The 15,739-nt window shown below is 44.4% G+C and overlaps 1 long non-coding RNA gene across 2 annotated transcripts in view; it reads left to right on the top strand.

Annotated features, from left to right (window-relative positions):
• LOC149863513 (uncharacterized) overlaps positions 1-15,452 on the top strand; it is a 42,222-nt gene extending 26,770 nt beyond the window's left edge. For both annotated transcript variants that reach the window (XR_016442661.1, XR_016442660.1), the window contains exons 2-3: positions 12,259-12,370; positions 14,221-15,452. This is a non-coding gene — a long non-coding RNA (uncharacterized LOC149863513). The remainder of the gene's footprint in view (positions 1-12,258; positions 12,371-14,220) is intronic.
• The last annotated feature ends 287 nt before the right edge of the window (positions 15,453-15,739 follow it).

Below are 15,739 nucleotides of genomic sequence, written 5' to 3'. Positions count from 1 at the left end.
CAGCTCCCAGGGGACGTTGCTTTAAACCCTTGCTTCAGATGACTGCCTGGACACCCCTTGCGGCTCATCAATCCCACTCCAAGTGCCGGCCTGCACCCCAAGCTCCCAGGGACTCTTGTCCTGGTGCTCTGCCGCTCCTCAGGATCCCAGCGCCTTGCCTGCTGCTGTCCCGCTTCCCCAGGGAAGGTGAGGGGTTTCCTCCACTCACCGGCCCCGCTTCCTGCTCCAGATAAGGATGCCGCCTGCGCTCCTGGCCTCTGTCTCTTCTCCGAGGTGGAGTGGGGGGCTGACTGCCACCCCTAGCCTCCGGGACATCCAGCACACTGCAATGGGGCCTTGGGGCACCAGCTCTCTGCCCCGAGCCCTGGCCGCAGCGCTCTCTCTGCTGCAAGGCTGGAGACACGGCCGACTGCTGCTGCCTTCTTCTCCCAGGTCCTTTGGGGCTCTTCAGAGGGGTCTCTGCTCCCTCCGCTGGGTCAGCTCACCCCAGCTCTTCTTAGGCCTCCTGCGTCGTTCCCTGGAGTCACAATCAGCATCCCCCCCATGCCAGTTCAGCTGCTGCTTTTATCCTCTCTGGCATCCCCTCCCTGGCTTGCAAACCAGCCAACCAGGGCTCAGGGTGGCAGGTCCCCAACCCCAGCCATCCTCCTTCCCTGCGAAAGTGGGGATTGAAAACCCCTTCTTTCCACTGGCTTCTCCTTCTCCACAGGGCAGGGCTCCCCTGCTCCACCCTTGGGGCTGCTCAGAGTTCACTGGCACTGTTTCTAGCCCAGGGGAAGTATCTCAAGCCAATCTGGTGAGCCCACATTGGCAGCCTGTTTCAATTACATAGTGGATTTAGTAAAAAAAATGAGGGTTAAGGAAATTCCTGCCGCACATTGTCCTTTCTCTAGCTTAGACCTTCCTGCCAATCTCTGAATGATCTCTGCACGGCCCTGCTGAACGGATCATTCTTTTTAAATGTACCTGGCTCCAGTGGCTTTGCCTTCTTGACTTATGTCGACGTGCCTTTTACCCTGCTGCCCTGCCGTCTCCTGGGTTGTGTGTTCTGCACTGATTTCAAGTCATGATCTCTGCACAACTAGCTGTTTTGAAGGAGCCATAACTTTTGATGGGCAACTGTTGTCTCTCTGGATTTCTCATATGCCTTATTTTGTTGCAGATGTCAGGAAGGTCAAGATTACTCAGTATCCGTCTGATCTTGCTGGCGTGTACTGTCATATGGCATTCCAGTCATCTTTCAGATCTTGAGACCACCTCCTGGTGGTGCCTAATAACACTCTGTATCCACTATGACTGTTCTGACTAAGCCATCACAATTTTTGCTTCCATTAATTAGGGTAATCATAGTATTTTGAAGGAAATCTGGGACAGGGAAAGGAAATTTGGGACGGCGTGTGCATTGTGCATGTGTGCGTGCGCACGTGCACACACACACACACACACACTTCTTGTGGCTCCCAAGAGCCCTGAGGGTGGGACAGTGAGAAGGTCTGCAGCCAGGCTCCATCCTCTGTCTCCAGAGGCTGGTCCTGGCTGGGTGCCCTCTGGGAACAAGGCAGCCAGCGGCGTGCAGCCATCCTGGCTTGCCCTGTGCAGGTGCCGGAAGCCCGGCCTGGACCCCCTCCCTCGGCCGCTCCCCACCCCAGGCTGGAGGACTAGTGATCACCCCAGCCCGCCCTCTGCCTCCAACTGCTGCTCAGGAGGATGGGATGGTGCCACCAATCTAGGATTTTCGCTTCAATTTTAGCCAACAGCTCGGGATACAGGGACAGTCAACGAAATCGAGGCCTGTCTCAGCCAAACCAGGATGTATGGTCACCCTACTCATAATGCATTATCCTTCTTCCTACCTACAGAATCTGGTTTAATGAAGACGTGCTATTGACTGCTGCTGCCCAGATAGTTTAGCCATTAGTCATGATTATTTTTATTGACTAGATTTTTGTATAGGTTCTGCAGTAGGTGTCACTGGTAATTGTGGTGTTTCTCTAATGGCAGTTCCTGGAGGACCCAGGGATCAGGACTCAGATGTGTTAGGTTTCATGTTTTTCTTTAAAGGCAATCAGGACTTGTAGTAGAGGTGATATATTTGATTAGACCAACAAGATTTTTGCAAAAAAAAATTCTTTAATTGCAAGCTTTCGGGCACAAACACCCTTCATCAGGCATCGGAGAAAATTGTAGTTCTGTGTAGAAATGAAAGTTCATATTTCATAGGATTTCACAGAGGAGTCAATAGATGGAAAACTCCTCTGGGCAGTCAGTTCATAGCTGATATAAAGCCTCTCACCTCCTGTGAGGACCTGTGATGATGCACATCTTTTACAATCTTTTTCCAATGCCTGATGAAGAGTGTTTATGCCCAAAAGCTTGCAATTAAATACATTTTTTTGCAAAAATCTTGTTGGTCTAATAAAAGATACCTTCCCTACTATAAGTCTGGATTGCCTTTTCCTCTAGACCAATATGGCTACAACCTGGGTACCTGACACATGTTTTTCTTTAAATGTACATCTCTGATCTAGTTGGTCTATAAAGTACAAATCTACCTTGCCTTCTGCCAAGCTAACGTGGTTAACTGAGTCTAATCTATCATTAGCTTGCTATGCTGAGCCTTATATAAGGCGTATGAATGTTTCTTCCAGTCATTAGTGTGTTCTCCATATTTTAAAGGGTTTTCAAAACCTGAGTCAGACGATTCTCACAGAACTGTATCTGAGTCTTTAAAATGAGGTCTTTAATGTCATACAAACAAGTAGTTTTGTTCTTTTTTCTCTGGTAAGTTCCATGTCACAGTTGGCTGCCATTCGGTGACAGTAAAATGATTGATTTGTCAAACTCATCCATTTCATAGAGAATATTTTTTCACCAGTCGCTTTTATTTTAATCAGAGTATGCTCTGACCTAGCTTACAGCTTGCACATGACAAACAATGAACACACCGGTCCTTTAATCCTATTATTTCTCAAACAGAAAATATAGTTGTTATGCCCAAGTCTACTTTTTATCGGGTTCCACTGTATGTACAGGACCAAACTGTATTTTCTGATTGTGCAGGGCTCTGAGGGAAGTTTGTATGTATTATGTGTGAAGCAGCACAGGCAAAATCTAGTCCATTCTGGGTGAAGTCTCTAGGGAGGGAAGAACTTTGTATGTGCAAAAATATTATTTTTCTTCAAAGTGGTGTTAAACTATTTCCACCTCCAGGGACGAAGGACCTGGGATTGCGCGTGGGACTGACCCCATCATTTACTGACCACCTTGGCGCCATTGCCATACTGACACATCATTATCTCTGAACAGTGTTGTGCCACATTCGCACCTGAATGGAGGTTGAATTGCTTCCCCCTGCCTTTGCAACACCCTGCATTGTTGCAGCTCTCTGGAGAGCTTCCAGTAGAGACTATTTATTGCTAACAGATGATTCAAAAAATTTCCCTCTCAGGATTTTTATCCCAACCTTTGCATAATTTACTTGTACCTGGGTACATTGTGCAGGCTTCCAGTTATGCAGTATATCCAAGGGAGGTTGCTGACTTTGCACCTTGTGATGGCTTTCTGATGCTGTAGGCTAATGCAGTCATCTTTCACCGGTGAAAATACATATGGGTTTAAAACTAGCTTAGGGTCACAAGTAAACTGGGCTTGGTGGTCCTGAACTAAACTCTAGTGGGTATATGTCTACAGTATAAACCAGCTACACATCTTGGCAGAGTCTATCATGATTTCTTTGTATCTGGACACGGATACAAACATGCATCCTAATGGGACTTTAGGTAAGCACAAGACAGATACCAACCCACCAACTGTTAGTGCTTCCATAGTAAAGGAGCACTTGGAGGGGCTGGATGTATTTAAGTCAACAGTCCCTGATGATCTTCATCCTAGGGGACTTAGGGAATTAGCTGGAGCCATAGCAGAACCACTGGAGTGACTGTTTGAGCACTCGCGATGCTCGGGACAAGTCCCTGAGAATTGGGAAAGGGCCAATGTGGTGCCTGTTTTCAAGAAGGGGAGGAAGGAGGAACTATAGGCTGGTTAGCCTCACCTCTATGTTTGGCAAGACCTTTGAGAAAATAGTTAAGGATCACTTCTGTGGGGGGATCAGCAGGTAAAATAATGCTAAGGGACAACCAGCATGGGTTCATAGCAGGCAGATCCTGCCTGACTGACCTGGTTTCTTTTTACGATCCGGTCACAAAATGCTTGGCTGAAGGAATAGAAGTTGATGTTATTTACTTCAATTTTAAAAAGGCCTTCGACACAGTGTTGCACCCAATTCTTATAAATAAACTAAACCGTTGCAATGTAGATTTATTACCCAGTCTGGTGGGTGGAAAATTGGCTTATGGGATGCATCCAGAGAGGGGCCGGGTTCTACCTGGAGAAATGTGGGCAGTGGAGTCCCCCAGGGCTCTGTCCTGGGAACGGTACTGTTTAATATCTTCATTAGTGACTTGGATGAGGGAGTAGAAAGCACCCTGTCCAAGTTTGCAGACAACACCAAACTATGGGGGGAGGTACACAAACTAGACAGCAGGGAACGAAGCAGGCAGATTTGGACGGGCTGGGGAAGTGGGCGAAACCGAATAGATGCAGTTTAACAAAGATAATTGCCACGCGTTGCACTTGGGGAGGAAGAATCATCGGCACTCCTACAGCCCGGGAGGTAGCACAGCTGCGGAAAGGGATCTCGGAGTTGACTACAACTCCAAAATGAACATGAGTTGCCAATGGGATGAAGTAATAAAGCTAACTGCGCTCTTCCTTGCATAAGTAGGTGCAGCAGGTCCAAGGAGGTGATCCTCCCGCTCTATGCCGCGCTGGTCAGGCCGCAGCTGGAGTACTGCGTCCAGTTCTGGGCGCCGCACTTCAAGGGGGATGTAGATAACCTGGAAAGGGTTCAGAGGGGAGCCACCCATCTGGTTAAAGGCCTGCAGGAAAAACCCTACGAGGACCAATTGAGGGACCTGAATCTCTTCAGCCTCTTCAAGAGAAGGCTGAGAGGTGATCCTGTGGCCATCTACAAACTCATCAGGGGGAACAGCAGGAAATCAGGAATATGATGTTTACCAGGGTGCCCATAGGGGTAACTAGACACAATGGCCACAGACTGAAGGAGAGCAAATTCAGATTGGACATCAGGAAAAAAATCTTTACAGCGAGGGTTGCCAAAATATGGAATATGCTTCCAAGGGAGATGGTGCTGTCCCTTTCCTTGGAGGTCTTTAACAGGAGATGGGACAGACACCTGGCTGGAGGCATCTGACCCCATCACTCATTCCTGCCCAGGGCAGGGGGTCGGACTCGATGATCTAGTAGGTCCCTTCTGACCCTCCAGTCGAGGAATCTCTGACTGGCAGGCTCTGTGCTGGAGAGGTGCAAGGTATCAGGGTACCAAGGTCAGAGCTGCGGGGAGGTGGCAGAGATGTGAGGGAGGGTTACTGGGCACAACCCAGCCTTCTTATCGGGTAAGAGACAAGAAGCAATTTCTCTGCAAGCAAATGATCTCCTAAGTGCTCTAAGTTGCTGGCCTCTCTCGTCAGCTGAAGGACTAATGTCAGGCCGGTCTTTCACCCCACTCTCCAAGGATTTGGGTACCTCAGACAAAAACTTCAGGAAGTAGCCCAAAACCAAGCAGGGCGTAGAAACCTTTCTCTTTATGCCTTTCTGCTGCAGCTTTGATCACCGAGGGGGAAGCTTGCACAAGGTGTTTGCTCATCTATGCCTGGCTCCGGCTAGAGCTCTAGAAGGACATCTCGGCCCACGTGCAAGAGCTGCCAATTTGTGTGAGAGAGAAGCAAAATATTGGAACGGTTTTTGGCCAAGGCATTTTTGAACGTGTCACAGCATATATTTACTGAACTGACGGCATCCATCGATCTCTACCACTGTGCAGTCTACTGTTGCTTTGCTGCTATTTATACACGTGTAACAGGGCACCGAGGCAGCTCCTGGTCCCTGGGCAATAATCTACCCAGACAACTGCACTGACCAGGGAATCGGGGTAGTTTTACATCTTGGAGGCATCTGACCAGGAGCCAGGCTTGGTCAGCCCTCAAAGTTTTCCTCTCTCTGAGCCTGACTCCCCTCCTCTATACAACTCCTGGAGGCCAGGCCTTCACTGCAAGCATGGGGTGCGGGGGCAACTCAGCTCAGCAACTCTTTAACCCCCTTCCTTGCCAGGGGCTAGCCAATCCACGCCATCACAACAGGGTACAGGATTGATTCAAGCTCAGGAGTTTAAGTTTCTATCTCTAAACAGTCCTCAACCTCCAGACTCTTTGGTTTGGCAGCTTACGACCAGCAATGGTAGTTTCCAAAGTCTGGGTGCGGTAGAGGTTTTTGTCTTCCGCAGATTATGTACAGTTTACATTTGTGTACTATGTGACTCCTACCCCAGACCAGCGTTCCCTCTAAGCTGCGCAGCCACGCAGGCCCGCCTGGCAGCGTGGCGTGAGCACGCCGCACAGATTAGAGGGAACGCTGCCCCAAACCCTATGATTTTAATGTGACTACATGGTAACATTGCTATAAGTGTAGCACTGTCTTCATTGGCTTCAGCTGGGGGCAGACCTGGCCCTGCCAGAAAGGTTGCCGTTTCAAACATTGTGGGTTCATTTCTGCTTTCGTGCCTATTTTTGCCATCTCCACGAGCAGAGTATTGGATCCAAAACAGTCTCTGACCCAATATCGTACACATTACTAAAGTCACAATTGAATGCCCTTTTGACCAATGACGTTCTTAGTAGAGGGACTTCCTTCTGGAACTGCTGGCATGTAATGATATATTGTTTTCATCAAGGTTGAATTAAAAGCAGGTGTAAAAATGTTAATAGCAGACTTACTAATGTATTGTTTTTAGACTTTCAAAACCTGGGATTCAGGCATAACCCAACCTTCTCACCAGTTGTTGATAAGAAGCAACTTCTCTGCAGGCAAATTATTTCATAAGTGCTCTAAGTTGCCAGCCTGTCTCCTTAGCTGAGGAAGGGCTAATATATAACTTGGTTAAATCGAACAAAAATTTCAGGAAGTAACACAAAACAAAGCTGTTCTCCAGAACAGCCACCTGGCAACCTTTCACTCTGTGCTTCTCAGCTGCAAGACGGCTGGAAGGAACGCTCCCCTTTTGTGCCCAGCCAGTGCTAAACTCTCCGAGCATTACTTGGCCCCTTTTTCTAGCCGAGTCAGTCAAGCCGAGCTGGCTGGCAAGATCCTGGACTAGATGGCCTCCTGGTCTAACCAAAGGGGCCAGTTTAATGCTGTCTTTTTAATTGAATCACTAGAACAAAAGAATGGAAACAGACAAAAACATTGGGAGCGGCATGCCCAGGCAAAGATTCATTTAGTCGCACCGTCCCCAGTGATTTTAATGACTGTAAATGCGTTCGTTTTTAATAGGAGCCCATAGTAATGTTCTAAATGTCAGTAACTCTACTGAGGGCTGTCCTAACATTTGAGAGTGCCTATGAAAAATGGTTGTGTGACTCAGAAAGAGCAGTCAATGAGACTGCGTGGGTGTATGGGAATAGGTGCTTGTGTCTGATGCCAGGAATTGGACCACAGAGGGGACTTTGCACCATTAACTGGAGCAATCTGTTCTTGCAAATGATGGAAAACCTATACAGTAAAGTGAGTTGGAAAAGTATCTTTTGAAAAATATCACTTACTCGCCTGTCAGTGATGAATCCCATAGTCTATGAGAGACGATGTGAGTATGTATGTGAGTATTTTCATTCCTTTCATTGCTAACATAGTTGGTGTATAGCTCATCTGCAAGTAGGCATTACATTTCCAAGACCTTTATAGTATGCGGCCATGTCTGAAATCATTAAAAAAGATAATAAATACATTACATTCTAAACTAATTATATGAATCATTTAAATTATTTACAAGGGCTGTTTCAAGTCTTTGTTCTATAAGATCTTTATAGACTGCACATCATTCAGTATTAATACAGCTGAGACTGAAGGGACTTTTAAATGCTGCTTTTCATCCATTTTTTCAGTGTTTTCTGAAATTAAAGAAGTACCACTAATTGACACGTTAATAGTCCTATAACTGTTGATTCTTTACCTTGTTCTAGAGTATGTTATGGGTGGAGAGCAATTCGGCAAATTTCTATAAGCAGCAGTTTTTGTAGCTGCCATAGCAACAAGTGTAAAATGTAAAACATCCTTTTTGCTAAATCATTCCAAACCAAGGCCCTGACCTATGAGTGCTTACAAGTGTGAGTAGGCTTATGCAAGCAGTGCCATTAAAGGCCTGAATATGGAGGACTGGTTCCCAGGAAAGCACCTGGTTTAATACAAAGTTTACTTTGAAAATAAGAAGAAGCAGTTTCCATAGTAATGTTCCTGTTTAAAGAATAGCGGACAACTTGTTAGATTAAACTGAAATAAAAAAATGTGTTTTAATATAATTTGCATGGGGCCTTGTTCATAAAATCACCCCTCATCCAGCTGCTTTAGACTCTCATATCGCTGGGGTGCCTGTAGGTGTGCGGGGACGCTGCTTCAAAGTGCTGTAATAATTGCAGTGGGTCGGAGCAGACTCAATCAAGTCTGCTGGAAGGCGCTAATTGGCACGCTCCCGGAGTCTGTCATGTGTATTCAGTGTCTCTGTGCTTCAAAATGGCAGTGGGGTTGATTTTAATTAAAGCTCATCAAATGATCTTTCGTTAAAGTGCCCCTACTGCCATTTTGAAGTGCTGGACACTGAATACACAAGGCACTGCAGATGCTTTAATTAGAGCAGGTCTGGGAACCAGTGTAATTAAAGCGTCCCCCTCCTAACCCCTGGAGCATGTGTAAAGAAGCCCTCTAATACTAGCCAACACATTTCTAGATGATTGTAATCCCCTTTTTGTGTTGTTTGATCTGGATGAGGAGATGCGGGCTCTTCCCTCAGCAGCACGCCTATGCATCTCATTGTCATTGCAGTGTTCGTGCAGCAGGTAAGGAAAGAGACCGAGTAGTCTCAAGACAAAAAAAAAAAAGGTTTATTGCTTGACTGTAGAGTTGTCAGCCGCCACCCTTATCTTAACACTCTTCAACTGGCTGGTGCGTTTTGAACTCCAAACCCAGATCTGAATTTTATAGCTGCCCTACTTGTTCAATAAGTAAGAGCTATTTTTCTAGAGCAATAGAGAAATGGTGTCTGAATTTCTTCCAAGAAGTTTAATTTTGGTGATAAATCGGGGGGGAGGGGGTGAAAGGTATCAGTTATTGGGAGTGCTTTCAAGTTGTATCAGAACCTGTCAGCAATGAATCCCATAGTGTACGTGACGCAATGACAAATTGCCTCCCGTACATTATGGGATACAAAGCAAACAACATGGACATCTGAATAACTGGTATGTAGAGTAGCATACATATGCATATTCCAGCTTAGACAACTTTATTGGGAAGAAACTTTGAGGATTAATGCTGAAAGCCAGAATGACTGAGCAAGGACCCTTAGGTCAGGTGGCAAAGAGCTGCAAGTTGTGTGTAGAAGACACTCCGTGCATACTTTTCAAAATGAATTGAGACTGAGCTGAATGTCATGAATGTGTGCTTTAAAAAGTGTGCAGCATTATACAGAACTTCAAAGCAAAAGTGGGGTGATTTTACAGCAAAGAACAGGAGAATGAGATTTACACATTAGACAGGGTTACAGGACTGTCGCTGCCTGATTTTTGGCAGCACAGAATGTGGTGAAAACCAGAGACAGCTGATTTTCCTTAGTGAAATAGGCACCACAGATACATGTACAGAACCACTGATGACAGATCACGGGAAAGCTTGCAATGGCGAGGGAGGGAGGAAGATGTCCCAAGTGGAAATAAATAAGGTTCTGCCAGGGTGTGTTAATGATGGTGCTGAGAGTGAAATACTACTCCAAAGCTACTGTGCTCAAGCAGGGAACATCTTATTGATGAGCGATCAGTAGCTGGTGCATCAAAAATGCAAGAGATCTAAAGGTCTCGGAGTAGGAAACTTACAGAAGATGATAAGAAAGTTAGCACGTTTGCTGCAAACAAATTGGGAAGCTCCTGAGAGAGATTTTAGTTCTCTTCAATGGAGTGTCGTTGACTGTTGTTGCGGAGCTCAGGTAGAATAAACTGACTTCACACAGTGCCAAGGCTTTACATGGTGTATCGGTATCGCACATTCAGAAACTTTCTCGAATGCAGAAGATGATCTAAGTGGTTACTTTGATCAAGACTTTTTAAATGGTGAAAGAAAACACAAAAGAGAAGGGCCAAGGGATCAGTCAAAGAGTAGAATAATTAATTAAATTAGTAAGAAGCCAAAAGAGAGAAAGAAGATAAACCTAGTGTCTTGGAGGCACAGAATTGCACTCTACCCGTGGTGCTCAAACTTCCAGCCTCATGTGCCAGACAAGGGAGGCAGAGCTGGTCCATGGGCCATCTCCTGTGGGCAGGGTTAGTTTGCAGGCTGGATCCAGCGTGGGGTTAGCACGTAGGGTCAGTCCATGGGTGTGATCCAGTGCACTAGCCTGGATCCCCACACACTGGATCCAGTTGTGGAGCAATCCTGGACTCTGGCAAGATCTGATGCATGGGGCCATGGCATCTGGCCTGCAGGGCTCCCCATGGGTAGAGAAATGTGGCAGTGTAGGACTGATGGCAGCATTAATTCCTGTGGCTCTGGCAGGTATGTCAATGAATGCTGTCAATGTTTCCCCAATGGCAAATTTCCTGACCTGTTGGGAGCCCCGCAGGATGGATGGCATGGACCTAAGGGCCTGATTTGTCCTGTAAACTAGAAGTTGAGCACCACTGTGCTGTATTAAAGGAGAGCCAGCATAATCCTCTTACCAGACTTTGACTTTCAGGTTGTTTCTCTCACCTCTGCAGGCATCAAATGTCAGGCCTCATTGGGCTTTTCAATATTCTAATAAGCATTTTTGACATTAAAGGATGAGAGATGTGCCAGAAGGCACATAAAGAATTAATACTGCAGGTCTTACTACATGCAGACACGGTGTTACTCGTTGGGTCATCTTTGGACTACAACTAATAAAGCAACTACCTCTGATGTAACTGCACGAGTCTCTCAGTTCCTGCCCACAAGATCCACATGTGATTTGCTACTGGTAGGGACATCACTTTAGATTAAAGGAAATCAATCTATTGTAGTGTCTTTGCCATATTTTGTATCATAACATGTGAGTGGTTTTGCTCTTCTTTTCACCCCTTGCCACTTCCTTCCCCCCTCCAAAAGATCAAATAGAACCTGGCTAGGAAGTTTGTCTTAGGTGTGAGAGGTATGTTTATATTTACCCGTTTTATTTTTCATGTCTACCTGGACTTTTGGCCTGGCTATGAATGGGAAGTGCCAGGTGTTCCATGAGAGGTGATGGCTTAAGGCTTCTGGCCCAAGATATTTATACAAACATCATACTCTTGGATACTTATTAGGACTGTGAGAAATTTCGATTTTGGTTTTGACACTGTTTCGACACATTTTGAGGTCAAAACAGCAAAACTGAAATGAAACAAAGGCCATCAAAATAGCCTCAAAACAAAACGAGGCTAGTCGAAACATTTTGACCGCAGCTCTGGGGATGGAAAGTCAGCATGGCTGAGCTGACTTCCCATCCCTGGTGCAAGATCTGGCAGGGGAGGTGAGAAGTCAGCCCAGCTGGGCTGCTTCCTTGCTCCCACATGATCTAGCATGGGGGATGGAGAGGCAGCCCAGCTGGGCTGCTTTCCCACCCCCGGTGCTATCCTTTACCCAGCCCCATAGTCCAGCAAAACGGTTGAAACAGGGTCAAAACAGCCTCACTATTTTGACTTGAAATTATATTCGATACAAAACACTGTTCCATCTAGACCTCAGAAGTGAAGTCAGAACAGAACAGTGCCATTTTGCATGGCCCTAATGCGTATCCAAAATGAACTGTTTGCTTCTCAACCTCAATCTTGTTTGCTATTGACACAGATTCCTGCCTGTACTAACCTTTTAGAGACCTGCTACATGGGTGTTTTTTCAGATTTCTGCAATGTGGAATGATCTTTGAAGACCAGAACAGGGAACTTCAGGTGTAGGATGTAGTGCTGACATTCAGGAAGCCTGAGCTTAAGTAGAAACTTTAGCTTCTGCAGTGCTCTAAGGCTCAAAGACCAGCTGCTGTTTTCTGCCTCTTGAGTTAGGGGACAGGGTAGCAAATAGGTAACTTGTTTGCAAGCATTTCTTCTCTTTCAACTCTCTGAGCAATTTATGTGTCATTTCTTTTCACAGATGATGCCGTAGCAGTCTTGCCAGCCAGAGTTGAGAGATAAAATAAAACGGATGAAGGAGAAAAAAAGAAAGCCTGCATTTTTTCAGGTCTGGAATAACGATATAAAAGTGGGTAAGGAACTAAAATATTGAATCACAATTCTTCAGGCATCTCTTTATTTAAATTATAGCCTTGTCAAGCCTGTGTTTGATATACTTTAATTAATGCTTTCCTTACTTTGTGTTTGATTTTGATGTGTGTGTGAGAGGTTCATAAAACCTGAAGTGATCAAAAATAGGCATTTGTCAGTGTCAGAAGCTGTGTTAAGTTCAGTCAGCTCAGCGTACACCCTAGATGAGGAAGGTGGGAAACAAGTTATTAGAGGAACGTGAATCATTTATGAAGAAATCACCTACAGTAAGTGAAGCTAATATTGTTTTCATTATGCTGCATGCCAAAGTAGTATCACCTGATCAGCTGAGTTTGGGATATTAAGTCAAACTGAATATGACATTCCCCATAATGTGCACAGTGGGGCTGTTTGAATGTAGCCTGTAGACTTGTATTCGTTTAGTAAGATTTGTTCATTCTTCCGGTGCAAAATGTTCACTTCCAGCAACCACCCGCCATCTGAAAATACTCAGTTCTTTGCAAGGCAATTAATATTTACAAAAAATTTATTAGATGAGACAATAAAGAAGAGAGGGAAGGAGACAGTGCATATAATTGCTCCGGGGGGACGTTCAACAGAGTATGCTGTCAGCAGAAAGAGTTAGGAACCAGTGGCAAAAAAATACTCCACCTGGGAGAGCTGGCAGTAATCATAATTATATAAACCTGGATCAGCTTTTACCAGTGATTTTCCTCCTCTTCTTCCCCCTCTCCCATGTTAGCTATAACTAGTTGAGTCGCATAGGACATGGGGTAGCATGTTACAGTGGCACAGTCTGATTCTGTTTGCTGTGAGGTTTTATGCATCCTTCGTGTTCATTTAATGTCTGAGTGTTAATATGAAGAATATGTGGTATATCTATAAGACTTTATATGGTAAAGTGCTTTGATGAACCATTAATTAATTAGATTGCATCCTTCATTAAATTTGTTGACCTCCTGCAGCTATTGAGGGAATCTCACTCATACTGGGCCTAATCCTCAGCTCCATTGACTTAATTGATTTATGCTCTGATTTATGCTGACTGATGATCTAGCCCACTATTTTTTTTTTTTTTTTTTTTTAACGCACAAGCCAATCAAGATGATTGATTCATCAGGAAAATTGATGTCACCATTCATTCTCTTTTACCACATTGGAATAGTTCCTAAGACTATGCTCATCTTGGTAAAATTTGCTGGTTTGTGTGGCTGAATCTCTGGTGGGGCATCCAACAACAGCAGCAACAACAAAAACCTGGGCACATTATTGATGACACTAAGTTGATACACATCACTTTAATAATTTAGGCATAATTCATAAGTTACTTGAGATTGTGCTGCATACTTGAATGAATATTGCAAACCATTAATGTGTGAATATCCATGCAAGAGCATCAGTAAAAATCCCTATCATTGCCCAGCCCTGGATTAAATTTTTCAGTCCTAGTTGTGTCATTCTGTGCCCTGGGAGAAAAGTGTTGTCCTCTCTGGGCTTCTGTGCATTTAATTTAGCTGGCCTTCCAGCTTGTCAATATTAAATTCTGCAACAAATTGAAATGAATGGCAAGCATCTGCAAGCAGAAGGATATTTTTATTGTATTGCATTTTTTTCTATTGCATTCCATCATGGGTATTATTTGTGCTAATATCTAATTCAGTAGCAATGCTGTTCTCCCACACTTGCTGGGATACGTTATAAAAAGTTCAGTTTGGCCTGGAACAAAGTAACTGGGCAGTTACTGGTTTTGTAAAATCCAGGTCCAACAGGCCACAAAATGCACCAGTCCTGATTTGAACTGTGTCTGAGTGTATTTCTTTGTGCTTGGTAGGAGTGAAGACTCTGGAGGCGAGACATGCCAGCCTACTTTTGGAAGATCAAAGTGATGTGGAGTTGTATACTAGGCCATTTCATCTAAGAATATCTTGCAGTCTTGAAATCTGTATACCTGCTATTAGCACAAGGGGCGGGGAATAGTGAGATCTATGCTCATGAAAAGAGACAGTAGCTTGCTCAATGTATACAATGAATGTTAAATAAACCATAGCGTTTACATATGTACATGGCAGGTGAAAGATGGAGCAAAATGGCAAAGTAATTTACCACAAGCACTTAAGAAAGACTCAGTATGTGATTAAATAATGAATAAAATATTATTGCAAATGATAATGTTATATTGTAAATAATTCTATGTGTTTACTCTGCTCTGGCATTGAAGTTTGCCTCCCTTAGAGATTTCTTTGACTTTTGATGCTGTTTTGCTTTGCATATACTTGATTTTCTGTTAACCACGCAGCATTTTATGAAGGTTCAGTAATTGACAATTGAAGCTGAGCGAATAATTCGCAATGAATATTTTCCTAGATGAATTTAGCCTCTTTACCTTATAGAATAGTCATGAGCAGATTGTGTTTTTCTTGCATTAATTTGGTGTTCAGATTAATTTGACGCATGATATTCCCCCCCCCACTCCAATTTTGTGACCGTGAATGGAAATCAGATGTCTGTAGATGACCAGTGTTGGCTTCCTTATGATTGATAAGGTAAGGGTCTTGTTGCACAATAATTTTGGGCAGCTCCTGGAGCTCTTAACTCCTGGATTTGTCTGCACATTAATAACTGAAACTAGTCTTAAGCACTTATTATGCAGGTTAAAATTATATCAGTACAGGGCAGGATTATCTGTGATTTGTATTACCCAGCGCATGTTACACTTGTACGCAACCACTCTAGGTTACACCCTAGTGTAAACACCCTACTTGCCCTCGCTGCTGGCCCACTGCCCCTTTTCCACATCCTCCCCACAGCACCCCAGATCCCTGCCAGGCCCCTCTGCTCCCCCTACTTGCTTCTGGCTGGCTACGCTGTCTGTCCTAGTGGAGCAAGCAGGGAAGGCGTAATTGCCGCCACCACCACTGTCTCTGGGCCAGAGCAGCAGGAGCAGGTTAAACATGTGAAAAGTCAAAATAAAAAGGTACAGGTATTCAAAGGAAATATTTTGTATTCTTCCCAAAGGGTTACATATGCTGACCATCTGGAGAACTGTGATTTAACGGGAGGATAATGCAGATTATATTATAGGTGGTACTTACAATAGAAGGTGCTAATACTTGGAGGAAAGAACTCTGCAACTACACTAAATTATTCTCCCAATATATGAAGTTTCATATGAAGTATATCCATTTTTTATGTGAATTATGTACTGAAAAACTGGTGTTTAAACTGGAAACTAGAGAATATTATTGAAGGCATTGATATGATAATATGTTACATTCAAAGGGTGCGTTTCATTGAGAAATGCACCATATTTTATATACTATATCTATCAAAAAAATATTAAATCATTTCAA

The sequence above is a fragment of the Crocodylus siamensis genome, chromosome 5 (assembly GCF_052110815.1).
Source record: "Crocodylus siamensis isolate JL-2025a chromosome 5, ASM5211081v1, whole genome shotgun sequence".
Taxonomy (NCBI): Eukaryota; Metazoa; Chordata; order Crocodylia; family Crocodylidae; genus Crocodylus; species Crocodylus siamensis.
The sequence above is the reverse complement of the archived record's forward strand: the minus strand, read 5'-3'. Positions and strand labels throughout refer to the sequence as shown.